Source organism: Lepidochelys kempii, chromosome 2 (assembly GCF_965140285.1).
Source record: "Lepidochelys kempii isolate rLepKem1 chromosome 2, rLepKem1.hap1, whole genome shotgun sequence".
NCBI classification, from domain to species: Eukaryota; Metazoa; Chordata; order Testudines; family Cheloniidae; genus Lepidochelys; species Lepidochelys kempii.
The window spans coordinates 109,081,913-109,103,692 of record NC_136381.1 but is presented as its reverse complement, the minus strand read 5'-3'; the positions used below and the strand labels follow the sequence as shown (position 1 = coordinate 109,103,692).

The 21,780-nt window shown below is 41.7% G+C and overlaps 1 long non-coding RNA gene across 1 annotated transcript in view; it reads right to left on the bottom strand.

Annotated features, from left to right (window-relative positions):
- Window positions 1-7,481: 7,481 nt before the first annotated feature.
- LOC140906939 (uncharacterized) overlaps window positions 7,482-21,780 on the bottom strand; it is an 80,357-nt gene continuing 66,058 nt past the window's right edge. Inside the window, exons 3-4 of the long non-coding RNA XR_012157298.2 lie at window positions 11,707-11,874; window positions 7,482-8,043 (exon numbers count right to left, since the gene is read on the bottom strand). This is a non-coding gene — a long non-coding RNA (uncharacterized LOC140906939). The remainder of the gene's footprint in view (window positions 8,044-11,706; window positions 11,875-21,780) is intronic.

Genomic DNA, 21,780 nt, shown 5'->3' with positions numbered 1-21,780 from the left:
GCCCAAGAAAATCAGTTTGAAAATTATTCTTACAGAACACTTTTTGATAGCAGAAATATAGGTCACTGTTCAGTTCAGAGGCACAGAACCAAGACACAATAATTAACCAGTATAGAGTTAACAAGAATATATTATTCTAACAGGAATATATTAATCTGCAAAGGGGAAATTGTAAGAAAATAAAGTTTCCTAAGAAAACCTAATAAAGAGAAATGTTCATTGCTCAAATGAGGGTCTGTGGAAACCGGTTATAGAACAAAAGCAAATTTGGAAGATATAGTTCTAAATCTGCCACTGATTTTCTTTAATAGATATAAATGAAGCATAAACAAACATACACGCATTTTAAGAAGACTCCTCTTGTCACAAAATTACCCTAGGCCATCACACTAACAAGTGCATGTAAATAGTGCAGTAACCATAAATTCATATAAATACCACAGTAACCCATAGGCAAAAACTGGCACATATCCTGCTATATCACCTCAGGACTGCCTCTTGCCAGATCTCCCAAAGTGAGTTGATGTGAAAGCTATGTTTTATATAGAACCATCCCCAATATGCTTTGCTCTATACTTGTAATATACTACTGCAGCTGAGGTCAGAGAAAGAACTCAAGCTGGAGTATCATCAGTTCAAGAAAAAGGAAGCTGCTGGCAGGGCTCTCTCAATAGGGTCTCCTTGACTTTGGAACTTGCTCCCTCCATTAAGCCAACACTGGCCAGTCTTATTGACCTTCAAGGCATGCAGCAAAACTTAGCTTTTCACTGGGGCTTTGGGAGTGAGGGGGTGTTTGTTTACCTTTTTGCTGAAGGGTTAGTTGGCTAATGTTGTACCTGTATACAGCTTTATATCTGAATCAAAAGGCTTATTTTTTTAATTACTGACTCAGTCATACCCCCATTGCCTTAAAAACAACACGTAATTCACAGAGCACCTAGAGTCAAAGCCAGAATTTCTACCACCTTGCACATTGGGGCCATCGTTTACATTGGTGCAAAGCAGTTGTAAAACGCTGCTAAATCAGAATTTGGCACAGGTGAGAATGCCTAATCAAAGTACAAAACAGCTGAGAATCAGGCACTTGGAATAGAATTGAAGTTCTTGCACAACTCAGGAACCTGTAGCAAGCCAAAGATAAGAGGGAGTCTGGATAATGCAAAGAACAATCCTACATTTGCAGGAAGATGGACTGGACAAAGTAATTTTCCATGTCTAATTTCTATAGTTCTATTATGTATATGTATATAGAACAAAAATTCAGGGCTACACTGTCTGTTCTAGAGATATACAAAATGTTCATTGCTACAGTCTAAATTAAGGAAAACCCACACACAAATATCAAGCTAGCTTGTTATTTATACTTATCTGAGCTTGTAAACCTTTTACTGGAACATTTTGCTCTACTAGACAGATGTAAATCATTAGAGACTGAGTACAAATCACACAGTAATTATTCTTGATCCCCGATTGGCCAAGTCTACCCCATGTGATTGGGAGGAGCCATCATAACAGTTGCAGGCAAGTATTCACAGAAATCAGCTAAGTGCAGCCTCTCTGTGAAATTTCAGTTTCCAAAACAAAACTATATAGTGTACATTTGTAATAAATCTTCATACACAAAATCATTGGACCAAATTCTTCCCTCAGTTATATCCATGTGCAACCCATAGCAGACATTGGCCCACTGCCCTATGTAGTTAGGAAGGAAAACAATGTAGGAATTGAGACAGGATAATTTTGCTTTTGTGTTCCCACAGTTCCCTCTGCTTCACCACTTCTGCAAGCCTTGTTCCCTCCGACCCACAACATCCTGTTTGTCTTCTCCTCCAATAACTGTCTTCATGCTTTCTTCCACACTGCCCCTCCTGCATGGAATACCCTCTATAAACTAGGAAACAAGGCAGGTCACTTGTTCTAAATCCTCCCAAACAACCAAACTCTACCAGGAAGACTACACAATCTAACCAACTAACAGTGGTTCAGGAGGGGGCCAGTTGGGGATGGTTATATATCTGTTTAAGTGGTGATTGCATGTTCTATTCCTCTCCTCCACCCTTCATCCATCACTTTTCCTCTCCATCTCTAAGCTTTTGGGGCAGGGACTGTGTCTAATCACGAGCTCAACTGTGGCTTTGGCATCAGTCCCAAGTATGGCAGAGTGCATAGCTCCCAAGAGAAGACCAGGAACCAGATTTTGAATCAAGAATTCAGATCCCTTGTTTCCCAGCCTTGCTCTGGAATGGGGCAGAGATGTAATCAGTTCCAGACCTATGACTGGCACAGATTGCTTCCTTCTCTGTGCTAGCTCAGCTATGCTGGTTGGCACATTGTGGAAGATGGAAACAAATCTCCACGCATTCCTTGCCCATCTGTACCAGAAGGTAAGGAGCAGTCCCACACAGGCTACTCTCCCTCCCACTCTCCTACTCCCAACATATGTTGCCAGCCCCTGCATAGACATGTACAGCAGGTCACAAGCTGGCCCTATGTTTGAACAACATCTAGCACAATCATAATACAGAATAAGAAGAATCTTCAAATTGAAATTAGCATCATCATTGTATTTTGCCAGTCTCCTCACTGATACAGCCCAAAAATAAACAGAGGCCTAAGAATCTTTCATAGTTCATTCTGTCTGGAATGAATATGATTTCTTTGCACTTGTCCCAAAAAATAAGAAGAATGGGGTCAATAGCAATAGCATCAGCGGCCCCTCATCCCAGCCCCAACATACTATAGAAAAGTGTAAAGAGCACAAATGTCAGTGGCGTCTCCTAGTTAAGGTTTATAAAAATGTTTACAGTCTAACCTCATGTTTTCATTTGCTTATAACTTTTTGAAACTTTTATCACTCAAGTGGATTAATTATTATTTATTATTATTTTTGTAGATTTTATGTCTGGCCCAGGTTGATTTTTTCCAGAAGTATGGGCAAAAAATGGTTCAACAGATTGAATAAGAAGAAAATAGTTTTCCCCATTATAAAAAATTATTTCAACTATTTTTTAAACAGATTGCAGCTTTCTCAACCTGCTCTTAAAAACACAGCACATACAGTTATTAAACTCCAAACACATCCCCTCCCTAGGGTTTGGCTTTATTATAAGAAACAAAAATAGTCTTCTGCCCAAGTTTAGCTGTTCTTAGAGTCTTCCTGCGGAACTGCAGAGCCCACACCCTAAAGAACCACTTCCTCTCCTTATCTTTAATAGAGTTAATGAGTTACCTGGGGAGTTGCCATAACCTACCAAACCCTCTCCCAGCAGGATCAACATCTGCTAACTGGGTGGTGTATTTCAGGCAAGGCAAATACTACTAGCATGTTACACAGCTTCACAGCCAAAACACCCTATTGACAAATCAAAGCATTAACATAAAATAAAAATATCATAAATCAGGCCCCCCCCCAAAAAAAATCAGATTGGATTAAAAAAAAATCAGGAGATTTTTGTTTAATAAGTTGGATGTTACTATAAATCTTCTGGTGTGACTTTAGGATTTGCATTTGCAAGCATTTCTCCATAACCTTGACAGGTTAGAAATTAAAAAATGAAAGCTGAGATTCTCAAATAATCATGCGACTCCAAGCTTTGGGGATTTAAGAAAACCACCAAATCACTATGAGACTTGTGATAAGAATCATGACAGCTGACAAATGGCTTGAGATTGAAAATTGAAATGTGATGGCGGAATACCTCTGTGTGTACCAGACAAAATTGGTTTTGATTTGACCAAGTTATGACCCTTTGAAAATCATGTACCAAGAATATGCAACACATTTTCACAGCTCATGAAGCGTGCAGCTAGGGAAGAATAAAAGGATGTGAAAGAGTTAGGTAGTGCTGCTGCCTACACTGTAAGCTGTGAAGTGCCTTAGGAGGTGCATGGATGAGGAAGACACAAAGGTGCAAATTTTCACATAGGCTGCTAATTTTAGGTGCTTCAGCTTCAGAAAACCTAGACTTAAATTTCAGAGATAAGTACTTGCCATTCCCATTCACGTCCGTTGGAGTTGTGGATACTCAGCACCTTAAAATATCAGCCACAAGACTCTAAAACTGGGCACTCAGAAGTTGAGCCATTCAAAACCAACAGCCTCCTTTGAAAGTTTTGGCCAAGAGCCCGCCTTTCAGACAACTGAAGTCAGTGGGACCTGTGAGCAATCAGCACCTCTGAATATTAAGCCTTACTTGTCTCAACTGGGTACATGAAAATGGAAGCACTCAAGATTAGTGGACACTTTTAAAAATATGGCACAAAGGGAAGTAGGCACCTAACCTGCTTAGATGTTTTTGAAAGTCCCACTAGCTGCCTAGTCTACATCTTTAAACATTTAAATCTGGTTCATAGTTACTTGCACAGCTGCTGAAGATCACAGGAGATGAGTCCTCTGCTGAGGACTTCCCGAGATATATACAGGACAGAGCCTCCCTCCTGCAGACATCAAAAGGCGAACTGAATAGGGTGGTCTGGTGGTATCTGACCATAGAGTTCCACTCTGTGATATTTACACAGACCAGAAAATTTCTGGAGTCCGAGAGGGTGAAACTCCTTTTTATGTTTTCTTCTTTCTCTCTCCTGCCTCCCCTTTATCCTTTTCTTTTAAAGAGACTTAACATAATTCTTTTGTATGAAATTTCCTAAGAGAATGTTATGGGGACATTCAAAATTCCAGAAATTCTAAAATTAATGTTGTGCACATGATATTAATTCCACTATCAACATGTAAATATATAAGGGGCAGATTTAACTGAATTTCACAATTTTTTCAAATAAAATCTCATTGTATTCAAATTCCTCTGAGGAACTTACTTCTGCTGAGTTGGCTAAGAAAAACAAGTTAAAACAAATGAAACCTCAGTTAACTGAAAGGGAACAAATTGAAGAGAGTCTACAGGAGAGCAACAAAAATAGGTTTAGGGAAAAATCACTTATGAGGAAAGATTGAAAGAATTGAGGATGTTTAATCTGGAGAACAGAAGGCTGAGGAGGGCCCAGGATGAAATCCTCCAATATTAAAAAGGAAAAGGATGGTGATCAATTGTTCTCCATGTCCACTGAGAGTAGGACCAGAAGTAATCAGCTTTGTTTGTAGCAAGCGAGATTCAAGTTAGATACGAGGAAAAACTTTCTAATAGCAAAGAATAGTTAAGCACTGGAACAGGTTACCAAGGAAGGTTGTAGAATTGTTGTCATTGGAGGTTTTTAAGAACAGATTATAAAAAAACCTGTCATGGATGATCTAGGTTTATTGGTCCTGTCTCAGTACAAGGGAGACAGACTAAATGAGTTCTGAGGTCCCTTCAAGCCCTACATTTCTGTGTGATTTCTTCACTGAGATTTCCAGTACTACCCAATTGGACTAGTATGATGAGGAGTGATAGCCCACTCCTCTTATGATATCTGTGGGGTGATTGTGGTGAGTGAACAAGTTGACCTTCTCAGACTTCCTCCCAATTCAAACACCTCAAGAAGGAAGAGCAGGGTCAGCCACTCTCCTCCCCAATGATGTCAGGAAGAGGAAGGAGATCAATCAACATCCCACAAAGAACAGGGGGAGAGGAGGCAAACAACCACCTGCTGTCAGAAACATCAGAAGAGGTTGGCAGGCCACTACCCCTCCTAGCACATAAAACAGCAAGAGAGAGAGAGAGAGAGAGAGAGACACACACACACACACAGAGACCAGTATAGAGAGTAGTGGGGAAATTTAGAAATTGTACATGGTCTTGACCTAAACAAGGGCAAAATGTTTTCTGTGGAGTTCATTTAAACCTGGAATCCAATGTGAATCTCATATACAAGACTGAAAAAACCTGAAGGACCCTATAAAGCAAAGTCACCGAAGGTATGTCTAAACTACAAAATTAGGTCGAATTTATAGAAGTCGATTTTTTTAAAAAGCTATTTTATACAGTCAATTGTGTGTGTCCCCCACTAAGCGCATTAAGTCAGCAGAGTGCATCCACAGTACCAAGGAGTGATACAGGAGGGCCAGGGAGCAGTGGGAGATTGCTAGAGGGGAAATATATAAGCTCAAGGCTAATTAAGGCATGGTCCCCTGTAGACTAGGGAAGGTGGCTGCAGGTTAATTGGAGCACCTGCAGTCAATCAAGGCCCTGTTAGGAACCTAATAAAACCCTCTGCTTCAGGCAGACAGGGGAGGAGGAGGAGGAGGAGGAGGAGGAGGAGGAAGGAGAGAGGACTGGAGCTTGGAGGTGTGTTGAGAGATTTGGAAGACCTGAGTACTGAAGTAAGGGAGACCCTGCCCCAGCAGGACAGGGAGACTCCCTTCCCCACAGCTTCTAAGGACCGATGGTAACCCCACCTAAGGGGGACAAGGGTAAGAAACCCTCAGGTATTGAAAGGGGCTGGGACTCAGAGTGAGGAGCAAACCCAGACCCCTCCCCTGCTTCCCTCCTATACCACCTTCCTGGGCTACTAGCGGGACCCTCAGCACCCAAGAGCAGGGGCAAAGGGTGGCATTTTAGCTCCCTGCCAAGAAAAGCGCAGGACCGACCAGACTAATGCAATCACTGAGCTGCAGCTATCAAGGGTAGGGACTCTGGGAAATGTGTAGGTCATAGTGGATGACTTTGCTGCAATGGGATTCCCTAACTGTGGTGGGACGATAGATGGAACGCATATCCCTATCTTGGCACCGGATCACCAAGGCAGCGGGGACATAAACCGAAAGGGGTACTTTTCAATGGTGTTGCAAGCACTGGTGGATCACAAGGGACGTTTCACCAACATCAACGTGGGATGGCCGGGAAAGATACACGACGCTTGCATCTTCAGGAATTCTGATCTGTATGAACAGCTGCAGCAAGGAACTTATTTTCCAGACCAGAAAATAATCATTGAGGATGTTGAAATGCCTATCATTATCCTTGGGGTCCCAACCTACCCCTTAATGCCATGGCTCATGAAGCCATACACAGGCACCCTGGACAGTAGTCAGGAGCTGCTCAACTATAGGCTGAGCAAGTGCAGAATGGTGGTAGAATGTGCATTTGGACCTTTAAAAGCATGCTGGTGCAGTTTACTGTCTCGGTCAGACCTCAGCAAAACCAATATTCCCATTGTTATTACTGCTTTCTGTGTGCTCCACAATATTTGTGAGAGTAAGGGGGGGGACGTTTATGGTGGGGGGGGAAGTTGAGGGAAATTGCATCTCATCTGACTCCTGAATAGAATCATAGAACTGAGGTCCCTTCCAGACCACTGATTATGCACAGCCAGACACCAGGGCGGTTAGAAGAGGACTGCAGGGCATGTTGCGCATCAGAGAAGCTTTGAAAACCAGTTTCATGGCTGACCAGGCTACAGAGTGACAGTTCTGTTTCATCCTCCTTGATGAAAAGCCGCCCCCTTGGTTCACTCTACTTCCCTGTAAGCCAACCACCCTCCCCTCCCCCCATGGATCACCGCTTGCAGAGGCAATAAAGTCATCGTTGTTTCAAATTAATGCATTCTTTATTAATTTGTCACACAAATAGGAGGATAGCTGCCAAGGTAGCCTGGAAGGGGTGGGGGAGGAGGCAAGGACAAGCCTACATTGCACTTCAAAACTTATTGAATGCCAGCCTTCTGTTGCTTGGGCAGTCCTGTGGGTGGAGTGGTTGGGTGCCTGGAGCCCTCTCCCTCCCCCCCACCTTCTTGGGTGGCTGGGTGAGGAGGCTATGGAACTTGGGGAGGGCAGTTGATTACACAGGGGCTGCAGTGGCGGTCTCTGCTTTTCTTGCACCTCAACCATATGCCGGAGCATATCAGTTTGATCCTCCAGTAGCCTCAGCATTGCATCCTCCCTCCTCTCATCACACTGCTGCCACCTCTCCTGTTGCTCCAGCCATCTGTCCTCACGTTCATTTTGTGCTTTCCTGGACTCTGCCTCCACGCATTCTGCTGGGCTCTTTCAGTTTGGGTGGACTGCATGAGCTCAGAGAACATTTCATCGCACATGCATTTTTTTCAACCTTCTGATCTGCACTAGCCTCTGGCCCGGAGATGCTAGTGGCAGCGTTGAAACATTTGCAGCTGCGGGAGGAAAAAAAGGGAGAGTAAAATTGAAAAAGACACATTGCCATTTAAAAGGAGGGACTGATGTTTTTGCTTTAACGTGCAGCACAAACCCAACTAACCCCTGCCCCCCCCACACCCAATTCTCTGGGATGATGGCTTCACCCCTCCCCCCACCGTGTGGCTAACAGCAGGGATGATTTCTTTTCAGCCACAGGCAAACAGCCCAGCAGGAACGGCCACCTCTAAATGGCCCCTTAATAAAATTCTCCTATTTCAACCAGGTGACCATGAATGATATCACTCTCCTGAGAATAATACAGAGAGATAAAGAATGGATGTTGCTTGAATGCCAGCAGACACCGGGACTACACGCTGCCATGCTTTCTTATGCAATGATTCCAGACTCCATGCTACTGGCCTGCCGTGGTAAAGTGTCCTACCATGGAGGATGCAATAAGGCTGCCCTCCCTAGAAACCTTTTGCAAAGGCTTTGGGAGTACCTCTAGGAGAGCTTCAAGGAGGCTTTCCGCTCCATCCCCAGACACGTTAACACACTTTTCCAGTAGCTGTACTGGCCACAAATGCATCCCAAATCTTCGGGGCAAATTAATACTTAAACACGCTTGCATATAAACCGTGTATTATATTTACGAAAGTACACTCACCAGAGGTGCCTTCTCCACCTTCAAGGTCCGGGAGCCCTATTGTGTGAGACTCCCTTGCAGGAGTCCACATACAGGTGTGGGGTAGTTGTAGGGGCACCCCTAGAATTGCATGCAGCTCATCATAAAAGTGGCATGTCTGGGGCTCTGAGCCCGAGTGGGCATTTGCCTCTTGGGTTTTTTGGTAGGCTTGCCTGAGCTCCTTAACTTTCATGCAGCACTGCTGCAGGTCCCTGTTATAGCCTCTGTCCTTCAAGCCCTTGGAGATTTTTTCAAATATTTTGGCATTTCGCCTTTTGGAACGGAGTTCTGATAGCACAGATTCATCTCCCCATACAGCGATCAGATCCCATACCTCCTGTTCAGTCCATGCTGGAGCTCTTTTGTGACTCCAGGACTGCATGGTCACCTCTGCTGATGAGATCTGCATGGTCACCTGTGATGATCAGCGCGCCATGCTGGCCAAACAGGAAATTAAATTCAAAAGTTCGCAGGGCTTTTCCTGTCTACCTGGTCAGTGCATCCAAGTTGAGAGTGCTGTCCAGAGCGGTCACAATGGAGCACTCTGGGATAGCTACTGGAGTCCAATACCATCGAATTGCATCCACACTACCTCAAAATCGACCTAGTGATGTCTATTTCAGCGCTAATCCCCTTGTCGGGGAGGAGTACAGAAATAGATTTTAAGAGCCCATTAAGTCAACAAAAATGGTTTAATTGTGTGGACAAGTGCAGAGTTAAATCCATGTAATGCTGCTAAATTTGACCTAAACTCAGTGTAGACCAGGGCTGAGTTTCTCGCATTTTTCCTCTGTATCCTCCAGTCTGTGGACCTCACTGTCTTTGAGAGTCATCCATTTTAACATTAAGGCTAATGTAAAACTAGCATTCCAGCACTGGCACTAGCAAATTTCAAGTGAGATACTGTGAGAGCATCCCCAAATCCCCAATGACATCTTCATCATCTGGACCCATGGAAAAGAAGCCCTTGAGGAATTCCACCATGATTTCAACAATTTCCATCCCACCACCAACCTCAGCCTGGTCCAGTCCACACAAGAGATCCACTTCCTGGACACTACAGTGCTAATAAACAATGGCCACATAAACACCACCCTATACCGTAAACCTACTGACCGCTATTCCTACCTGCATGCCTCCAGCTTTCACCCTGACCACACCACACGATCCATCGTCTACAGCCAAGCTCTGCGATACAACCGCATTTGCTCCAACCCCTCAGACAGAGACAAACACCTACAAGATCTCTGTCAAGCTTTCTTACAACTACAATACCCACCTGCAGAAGTAAAGAAACAGATTGATAGAGCCAGAAGAGTTCCCAGAAGTTACCTACTACAGGACAGGCCTAACAAAGAAAATAACAGAACGCCACTAGCCGTCACCTTCAGCCCCCAACTAAAACCCCTCCAACGCATTATTAAGGATCTACAACCTATCCTAAAGGATGACCCAACACTCTCACAAGTCTTGGGAGACAGGCCAGTCCTTGCCTACAGACAGCCCCGCAACCTGAAGCAAATACTCACCAACAACCACATACCACACAACAGAACCACTAACCCAGGAACTTATCCTTGCAACAAAGCCCGTTGCCAATTGTGCCCACATATCTATTCAGGGGACACCATCACAGGGCCTAATAACATCAGCCACACTATCAGAGGCTCGTTCACCTGCACATCCACCAATGTGATCTATGCCATCATGTGCCAGCAATGCCCCTCTGCCATGTACATTGGTCAAACTGGACAGTCTCTACGTAAAAGAATAAATGGACACAAATCAGATGTCAAGAATTATAACATTCATAAACCAGTCGGAGAACACTTCAATCTCTCTGGTCACGCAATCACAGACATGAAGGTCGCTATCTTAAAACAAAAAAACTTCAAATCCAGACTCCAGCGAGAAACTGCTGAATTGGAATTCATTTGCAAATTGGATACTATTAATTTAGGCTTAAATAGAGACTGGGAGTGGCTAAGTCATTATGCAAGGTAGCCTGTTTCCTCTTGTTTTTTCCTACCCCCCCCCCCAGATGTTCTGGTTTAACTTGGATTTAAACCTGGAGAATGGTCAGTTTAGATGAGCTATTACCAGCAGGAGAGTGAGTTTGTGTGTGTATGGGGGTGGGGGGGATGTGAGAAAACCTTGATCTATGCAGGAAATAGCCCGACTTGATTATGTAAAGAGTTGTCACTTTGGATGGGCTAGCACCAGCAGGAGAGTGAATTTGTGTGGGGGGGTGGAGGGTGAGAAAACCTGGATTTGTGCTGGAAATGGCCCACCTGTTGATCACTTTAGATAAGCTATTACCAGCAGGACAGTGGGGTGGGAGGAGGTATTGTTTCATGATTTCTGTGTGTATATAAAGTCTGCTGCAGTTTCCACGGTAAACATCTGATGAAGTGAGCTGTAGCTCACGAAAGCTCATGCTCAAATAAATTGGTTAGTCTCTAAGGTGCCACAAGTACTCCTTTTCTTTTTCCCAATTCTTCAGACATTTCTACTTATTATTACCATAGAGTCTATGAACCATACTCATGGACCAGGACCCTGTTGTGCTAGATTCTTTACCAAAAAAATGGTCCCTGCCCTAAAGAACTTACAATCTAGTTAAGTGCCTATATGATTGCCATTACTATAGTATCTGAGCACCTCACAATCTTTAATGGATTAATTTTCATGATACTCCTGTAAGGTCCAAGAGTTCTGAGGGAACTCAAACGTGAAATTGCAGAACTACTAACTGTAGCCTGTAACCTATCATTTAAAATGAGCTTCTGTACCAAATGACTGGAGGATAGCTAATGTGATACCAATTTTTTAAAAGGGCTCCAGAGATGACCCCGGCAATTGCAGGCAGGGAAGTCTGATTTCAGTATTGGGCAAACTGGTTGAAACTATAGTGAAGAACAAAGTTGTCAGACACATAGATGAACGTAATTTCTTGGGGAAGAGTCAACATGGTTTTTGTAAAGGGAAATCATACCTCGCCAATCTAGTAAAATTCTTTGAGGGGGTCAACAAGCATGTGGACAAAGGGGATCCAGTGGAAATAGTGTACTTAGATTTTCAGAAAGCCTTTGACAAGGTCCCTCACCAAAGGCTCTTAAGCTGTCATCGGATAAGGAAGGTAGGTCCTCTCATGGATTGGTAACTGGTTAAAAGATAGGAAACAAAGGGTAGAAATAAATGGTCAGTTTTCAGAATGCAGAGAGGTAAATAGTGGGGTTCCCCAGAGGTCTGTACTGGGCCCAGTCCTATTCAATATATTCATAAATGATCTGGGAAAAGGGGTAAACAGTAAGGTGGCAAAATTTGCAGATGATACAAATTTGCTCAAGATAGTTAAGTCCCAGGCAGACTGCAAAGAGCTACAAACAGATCTCTCAGAACTGGGTGACTGGGCAACAAAATGGCTGATGAAATTCAATTCTGATAAATGCAAAGTAATGCACATTGGAAAACATAATCCCAACTATACGTACAAAATGATGGGGCCTAAACTAGCTGTTACTACTCAAGAAAGAGATCTTGGAGTCATTATGAATAGTTCTCTGAAAACATCCACGCAGTGTGCAGCGGCAGTCAAAAGAGCAAACAATGTTAGGAATCATTCAGAAAGGGATAGCTAAGACGACAGAAAAATAAATTGCCCCTATAAATCTATGGTATGCCCACATCTTGAATATTGCATGCAAATGTGGTCGCCCCATCTCAAAAAAGATATATTGGAATTGAAAAAGTTTCAGAAAAGGGCAACAAAAATGATTAGGGGTATGGAACAGCTGCCATATGAGGAGAGATTAATAAGACTGGGACTTTTCATTTTGGAAACGTGACAACTCACGGGGGATATGATGGACGTCTATAAACTCATTCCTGGTGTGGAGAAAGTAAATAAGGAAGTGTTATTTACTCTTTCTAGGGGTCACCAAATGAAATTAATAGGCAGCAGGTTTAAAGCAAACAAAAGGAAGTATTTTTTCACACAACGCACAATCAATCTGTGGAACTCCTTCCCAGATGACGTTTTGAAGGCCAAGTCTATAACAGGGTTCAAATTAGAACTAGATAAGTTCATGGAGGATAGGTCCATCAATAGTTACTAGCCAGTATGGGCAGGATGGTTGCCAGAAGCTGGGAATTGGTGACAGCAGATGGATCACTTGATGATTACCTGTTCTGTTCATCCCCTCCGGGTTACATGGCATTGGCCACTGTTGGAAGACAGGATACTGGACTAGACAGACCTTTGGTCTGACCCAGTATGACCATTTTTATGTTCTTATGAGATACAGAAGTGCTACTGTCCCTATTTTACAGATAGGAACTGAGGCTTACAACAATTAAAATTGTCCAAGGTCACACAGACAGGCTGTGGTAGAGCAGGGAACTGAAACCAAGTGCCCCAGGTTTCAAGCTTGTACCCTTACCCCAGGATAGCTTAATTATTTGTGCTTCAGGTTATTAGGAACTCTTTAATCAAGGTGAGAGGTACTGTTAGTTTGTTAAGTTAGCCATTAGCTTGTGTTTTATCTTATATTTCTTTTGTAACCAATCCTGGCTTTTATGCATTATTACTTGTAACCACTTAAAATCTATCTTTCTGTAGCTAATAAACTTACATTTTTTATTTTAAACAGCATATTTGGATTAAGGTGTGTGGGAAACTCCATTTGGGATAATAAGGCTGGTGCATATGATTTTCCTTGAAATTATGAACTTTCTATGAGCTTGACTGTTCAGAATCATACTGATCAGTACAAGATGCACATTTCTGGGGGACAAGGCTGGGATTAGGAATTTGCAGATGTGGCCCTGTATGTAATTCATAAGTGATTGGTCAAAGCATTAATGTAACATACCTGGGAGTAGTTTTGCATGCTGAAGGCTGTGGAAACAGGCCAGGAGTGGAGGTTCTGACAACAAAACCGTGTAAAAGGCACCCCAGGCTAGAGAATTAAGGGGACACAGCTGTTCAACAGTCCAGATTGTACCCTGGGTGCAAGACCATAGTGAAAGGGTAGTTATCAGTGGTTCACAGTCAAACTGGGGGAAACTTGTCTAGTGGAGTCCCTCAGGGGTCAGTCTCGGGTTCAGTACTATTCAGTATTTTCATTAATGACTTGGGTAATACAGTGGAGAGTATGCCTATATAATTTATGGATAACACCAAGATGGTCAGTGTTGCAAGCACTTTAGAGGACAGGATTAGAATTCAAATTTACCTTAATAAATTGGAGACCTGGTCTGAAATCAACAAGATAAAATTCAATAAAGCAAAGTCCTACACTTAGGAAGGAAAAGTCAATTGTACAACTACAAAATGGGAATAACTGGCTTAGGGGTAGTACTGCTGAAAAGGATCTGGGGGTTATAGTGGATCACAAACTGAACATAAGTGAACAATGTGATGCAGTAGTGAAAACTACTACTATCATGCTGGGGTGTACTAACAGGACAAAGACAAACAGAGGTAACTGTCCTACTCTACTCATCACTGGTGAAGCCTCAGCTAGAGTACTGTGTCCAATTCTTGGTACCACACTTTAGGAAAGATGTGGACAAATTGGAGAGAGTCTAGAGGAGAGCAACAAAAAAAATAAAAGGTTTTGAAAACTTGATCTAAGAGGAAATGTTAAAAACACTGCACATGTTTAGTCTTTAGACAAGACTGAGGGGAAACCTGATAACAGTCTTCAAATATGTTAAGGGCTGTTACAAAGTGGACAGTAATCCATTGAAAGCAGGACAAGCAGTAACAGGCTTAATCTGCAGCAAGCTAGATTTTAGTTAGAATGTTTTTCCTAATATCTATCTATAAAGGTAGTTAGACTCTAGAACAGGCTTCTAAGGAGGTTGTGGAATCCCCATCATTGGATCTGTGAGGTACAGTCAAAGTTTACTTAATCCTGCCTCAGAACAGGGGCTTGATGACCTCTTGTAGGTCTGGAAGGGACCTCAGTTCTATGATTCTATTCAGGAGTCAGATGAGATGAGCACAATGGTCCCTTCTGGCCTTTGACCCCATTATTCTCTGGGAGTCAGTCTCTACTTTAGCTGTTTCAAAGTCCTAAGCAAGAATTATGACAGACTAAAGGGAGCAACCATATTCCACTTGAAATTTTCTAAGGCCCTGTGTGAAGATGTTCAGATTTTGGAAATGCATGTAGTGTATTTGGGCATTGGGGAAGGATCTGGAAATGCTTGGCAATATGGAGGTTTTATTAACTGGGAGGGAAATCAAAGAGCTTCTCACTGGTATCTGTGATAGGCCAGGCACCAAAGATTATAAAATGTGGAGGAGGGGAAAGTTTTGACGGCAGGCCGAAAGAATGTGCCACCTTCACCTCCCCCCCCCCCCGCCAAAAAGCACAGTGCCCTATAAGGACACATATTGATGTTTCATGTGTCCATGGTCAAGTCAGCGTTATAGGCAACCAAAACAAATTATAGGGAAAAAGGAAGGAGGAGAGAGAATGAATTAGTTTTGGATGTCAAAGAAAGTAAGAACAGACTTTGTTCATATACTGTTCCTATCCTCATTCAAACAGGTAAGAGGGGGAAAAAACTCCCTAGAGAAAAAAAGTCCCTTTTTATTTTGCTATAGTGCCCCAGGGAAGGGCCTCTAGCACACAGGCCCTGCTTTTACAAATGCTTCCCTTTCCTTACATGGGTCTTTTACTAAGAGTAAAAAATCCACATTCCTCATTTGTTTAGCCTGAAATCCCCTGCACATTCCCACAAACTACTTCCTTTTCTCTCTTTTTAGCAAAACTCCCTCTCTTTTTAATGAAGAGAAGTTCAGAGAGTTTTTCCCATGAATAGATGGCAGGCACCTGGGAGTTATGAATTTTAAAGTGATCATTTTCTTTCAGCCATTCTGGACAATGGGGATCTCCTTTTGACTCACTTTCACAGCTTTGAGAGGCTCTCAGATCAGCCACATTCCAATCAGATTGGAGTCAGATCAGAGCTGTGCTGGACTGCATCAAGGTCTCTCACAGAAAGACAAGGAGCAGATGGCCAACACTGAGCTCTCCTCCCCTTTTCAAAGTGCAATGGAAGGCAATGTGGGAAAGCGTTCCCCCAGCATTGCCTATTGATTTCTGAATAGGACCACCACATGCCACCAGCCTGTAGGTATGAACCTCTGTTAACAGATGGTGAGATCATTATGAGCAATTAATTCCTTTAATGTATCAGTGGGAACATGTTGGAAAGGATGATGCAAGCACAGAATGAATAGTGAACTTCTCATTCCTGGGGGAGAGCAGCAGCTACATCACTGAAGGATGGGAATATTCTTTCAGGAGCTTCTGTACATACTGAGAACCAGAATTAGCTGTTTGGTCCACAGAAATGAGGCATGTTTTTTATTAACTAATCATCCCTCCCTTGTTGATACTGATTAATAACAGATTTATTTCTAGATCATTTTTAGACACACAAAAATTCAAAACAATGGGGGGGGGGGAAATTTAAGACTGTCTACATGTGATAGGAACGTAGGGAATTTGGTCTAAAAATTGAGGGAATAATGCTATAAATGTTTTGTTACATAAATTTCATTTATGATGGTTATAAATGAATATAGAAAAAACTATTTTGAACACTATAACACCACCACTGTTTATATATAAAAGAAATTCATGCTCTCTCTTAGCACTAAATATATGCATGCAAAATAAACCTTGAATAGTCTTGTCTGAAAGTTTAAAAGGACTAAAGTATTTTATATAGAAATTATATTTTCTTTAAATTATGCAAACTACACAAACTAGTTAAAAACAAAAATACTCTATATATACACACACAAATTGTGGTCTGGCTACATTAAAATTCACGTTGTTAATCACTGTAAAGACTGGGACATTTCTAATTTTTTCTCCTTTTTTAAATGTATACAAGAATTATTTTTCTTTTTAGAGACAGAAGATGCAACATAGATGGCTAGTTAATTTTTGTCTTTAAGATGACAGGAAAATGTAAACAGGAAATACAGACAACTATTCACTTATTCATATTTAAATTACACTTTTTGCTTGTAATTAAGACACTCGAGTAGTGGCTCTGTTCATGAAATTTACATAACTGTACAATAGCTTGCCTAAGTGAACATCAAATGGTAGTTAACCTTGAAGTGTATTATCTTAATTGAATAAATCTGGCTATCGTTCAATAAATTAAAACCGAAAGATAATATACCTTTACACTACTAAAATTATTTTTAAAAATAATCTGGTTTTGAATGTTAATATGGTTCACTGTTGCTTTTCCTCTAGGTTTTTATTTATGCTGTAACAGTAGTCCTTTCAAAAAAATCATAGTACCATAGACACACCTACATGTTTGCTGCTTTTTCCACATTGTTTGCAGTTTGTGTCAGTGTCACATTCTGGAAAGCATTGATAAGAATATCAGAATATTGAATCAAAATGTATAATTTGCTTGTTTGAGATATTCCCTCCCCTACTTCCTCCATCCTTATTGGACTTCTGTCGCTCCCTTCCCCCACTGTGCACCAGCTGAGTATCCCATTGCACAGCAAGAAGTCTAGGTGGGAGAATATAGATTTTTGCATAGGTTAAATAGGAAAGCCACATTCCACCACATTCCCATTTAAATCAGATTTACATGGGGTGTAAATCCCCTCAGAATAGAGCCATTCACAAAGGGCTCAGAATATTCCCCTTACAATGTTGATTACATTAAATCAGTAACAATCATGTTTCGGTAATTATATAGTTAAGGCAAGAGAATTGTGCAGTGTATTTATATTTTCATGAAATAAGTTAACGAGGAGCCACCTGTGCCTTGTATCAGTTTTCAAGAGAAAATAGGAGAATACAGGTGTTCCAACAGTATATCTGTAGATTTTGTATATTAATTTGCAAACACTGAAACCTAACATATTGTAACTGAATGCAGCAACACACTGTTTAAAGGACAATATTTTGGGTTTTGTTTGGGTTTTTTTAACCACAAAAGACTATAGTTCCTTGGCTATCAAAAACAGCTGTAATTTGAGCTTCTCTCATTCTCACAGTGTTCACCATTGTACCTTATGCAATATACATTGTACATGCTCAGCCCTAACCCATATGGGTAGACAAGAAGCATTCACACTGTGAATTACCATTTTTCCCAGCATCTAGTGCTAGTCAGACAGCACAATAATAAACTAGAAGCGCCTTTGTCTGTTAAAACATTGTTCTTCATTACTACATGAAAAGCAAATGGTCTTTGTACAGAGGAAGAGTGGCACACAACTGCTCTGGAAGTAGGGGAAGGAATTTGTATCATGAGCTGACCACCTCATAGATACAGGTGCCAGTCATCAATCTTTTTCTCAGTAGCCCACCCATCTATGCCTTGGAAAAGATTTTGAGCAAGCATGTGTTCATTATTAGATTTAATGGAATAAGGGATTAGAGGGACTGCTTGCTTTCATACCCAGGGAGAACACCCCAAGCTTTCATCCACAGATGTTTTAGAAATCACCTCATCTAATTCCTTATTGATGCTTGGGTAAAGTGAAGTAAATCAGAAAGATCATTGTTTTTCTGGGACCATTTTAATAAGTATAATTATTCAGCAATTTATCATGCAAATTTATAATAGATTACAATTGCTTAGCTGTTTTTATAGCAAAATAAATACAATTCCTAACCGGTTCTGTTTAGGTTCTTATATCATGCAATCACTATGGTACTGAAGCAGATAAGTTATGGGACATATCACGCCATGCACAAGCAACCCCTGGTTCCTCTCAGTTTTTTACATGAATTGTTCTCTATGAGAACAGAGTTTGCTCCTCTGCAGAACAGCCAGCAACACTGAAAACACACATCTTGGGGATCTGTGGAATCAGAAAGCCGCTACTTAGGGCCTTCTGCCTCTGCCCTGACTCTTGTCTCTTTTCTGCCCCTTCTGGCTCCTTGACAGTCTGACTCTTGCAGGATTTGTGCTACCAGGGGCCCCCTACAAGCTGTTGGGCTTGGAATGCTCCCATAAAGTGGGGTGTTAGGGCAGACACCTACCCTGGAGTGCCCCCTTGTGTCAAGGCTAATATGCCTCCTCACAGCCTGGTGCAGACTTGTGTGCACATCCCTGCCTCAGTTTCCCCTAGTGGGCTTTCAGTGAGATCAAGGAAGCTTTTATGTAGTGAACAATGTCCCCTTCTACCCCAAGCCTTCTACCCAATATCCTAGCTTGGGGGCGGGGAAGGAAGAAGTTAACTTTAGTCCATCCTCTCCACCTGAGTCCATCCATCTCCTTCTCCTCCATCCAGGCTCCTTACCAGCGAGGTGTTCTTGATCTGGGACTGCCCTCTGACCACCACCTGGAGGAAGGGTTCCTTCTCTGGAGTTCAGGATCCCTACAGAGGTCAAACCACTGCAGCTTTTCTCCTGATAGTATAGTTCATCTGGGATCAGACATGCCTGCTGCTGTCTGGTAAGGTCCTTCCACATCTCCCTAGGCCTACGGTTTGAAACTCTTAGCCCTTCCCTTTCAGAACCTCTTCCTTCTGTGTGTCTTCTTTCCTGGTGAGCTGCCTAATCAGCTCTCCTGAGAAGTCCCTCCCCTCAGGAGCATCCTGTTTTCTAGAACCTCCCAATTGAGATCTCATAACCCTCTATAAGGCCCAGGTGTTCCTTGGCTAATTAACTGGTGCCCAGCCACCTAGGCAATTAACTACTCACAGGTGATTCTGGATTGGCTTGTTCTCCTTAGCTAAGTCTGTCACAGACAGGTTGGGGGCCTGACCCCACCTCTGAGAGCCAGCTACCCTGAGGCATGGGGTTTCCACAGCATAAATAGAAAAGAGTAATTCACTGGAGTGACAGTGCTGACTCTACATCCATTCCCCAAGCCGTTCCGTCCTACTCCTGTCCACAGACAGATCCCATACCTCACAGGTTCTCTGCAGAGTCAAGGAACATTGAAAACAATGCAGCAATGGGCGCGGTGTCCCTTTTGGCATCTGGATCTGATGGACTCTTCTATCCTTTACTCATAGAAGCAGAAGGTACCATATGGCCCTGTGCCTCCAAATACAAAGATTACAATAGTCTGTTGTTACCAAGACAATTAAGCACTGGTAGATGGAAGTGGAGCTGCCTGCCAATGAACAGTTATAAATACATTCAGTGTAAATAAGTCATATTTTAGAATCTAATGAATTCTATTTACACTGTAGATTTACTAGGAAGTTATTAATTAGCTATAATAAATTAATATATGATATGTTTGCCTGTATAAATAATACTGTATCTCATAATATTAAGGTCATAGGTCAGATACGAGACCTCACTGCAGACATGGGAATTACGTTTTGAATTACATATGCCACAATCTTCAATTTTTAATACTCTAGAACAAGTTAATTTCTGATCTTTTATTGATTCAGGATGCCCATATTATAAGGAATAAGAACCAAGATTTTTCATTGATGGGTACCTAAAATTAGTCTCCTAAATCCCTGTGTAAGCACCAGAATAAATAGCCTGATTTTAAAAAAATGTCTGAACCCAACAACTCCCATTAAAGTCACACTGAAATCAATGGTATTTAATACACAAAATTCAGGCCACTTTTTTAGGCAGCCATATTTGAAAATCTTGGACAATTTCTTACTACAAAAAGCAATTCAACCACGTGAGTCTTTCCAAGTTACATATGTTTCTCCCTTTAAAAGTTATTTACTAAAAAAGATAAGAGCCATTTCCAAATAGTTTTATTTACCTTGTTTAATTGACAGTTATGTTTCCCATTAATATTAGGCTTAGTATTTATTATTATTAAAACATCTGCCTTGTCTATATGCATTTTTCTGTCTTTGCCCATTTTTCTCTTCGTACGTCACAAATGAGCTATATCTGGTTGAAAAAGAAAATCAGTTCCAATCTGGAAGCAGAGAACATTTTGGCAATTACACGTTGCTAACAATACTTCAGCAAGTTCCAAATCTGTTTCAGTGTTCAATCCAAGGGGTGGGAGCTCTCAGGCACTAAAAGCTTGCCTGGGATCACAGGTTGATCAGGTTCCTCATTTTACCAATACTCCACAACAAAAGGGGTTTTAGGATGGAACACAATTCTCTGACATGCAGCCACCCATTGATACTCTTATATACAACTCACTAATCTCAGAAGTGGCTGCACAACCTACACATATGGGCCATCACTGAGAAAGTGTCAAAGAAAGGGGAGCCATGCATGAGCAATTCAGTCCAGGTCTGTTGCTTGAGTGAAATGGCAAGCTTCAGATCACATGATCTGGTTTCAAGAGAAGAATATTATGTTACTTATACTGATCCACCATCCATTAAAAAATGTTGGGGAATGAAGTCACTCTTCACATTCATATTATTTGCTTTTAAAGAAGTTTGCAGGATCAGCTACTCTAACTTATAAGCAAAATCCATTAAAATATATATTCAGCTTGACTGGTCATACAATTCAAACCATGACAGCGTTCAACCCCAAAATTCTTGGCAAACAGAATGATCCACCGCTTGTATACCATACATACATACATAAATACTCCAGCATTCATCACCTCCTTGCGATCTCTTTAGTTTTTGTTATTCTTTTAGAAACGTGTAAGTACTGTGCCTAACCTCTAGTCCTACCAGCAATATCCAGCTCTCAGATCAATGTTCTAAAGAATTCTGCTTTACTGAAACTTTACCAGGTTGCAGAAGACACAGAAATACTAGATATTTACCCAAAGCAAGTCCTCAGATCCAAATTTAAGATCTGAGTTTGCAACTTAGATTGCTATAATGGACCAAATCCAAACTCAAATTGTAGGAAAGTTGAGAGTCAAACCTGACTGATGCTCAGGTTCAAGAAAGTTTGAACACAGAGTTTTGAATCTGTGCATTACAAAGCTACAAAGTTCAGATATGGTGTTTGGATACAGAGTTTTGGTTTGATTTCACTCCTAAGAAATACACAAGGTAAATGTGGAATAGAAATCTCTCTTTCAGACTGCACACAAACAAAGGGTCAATGGAAAAAGAACTGGAAGTAAACTCTTCCTCTGTTGCTTA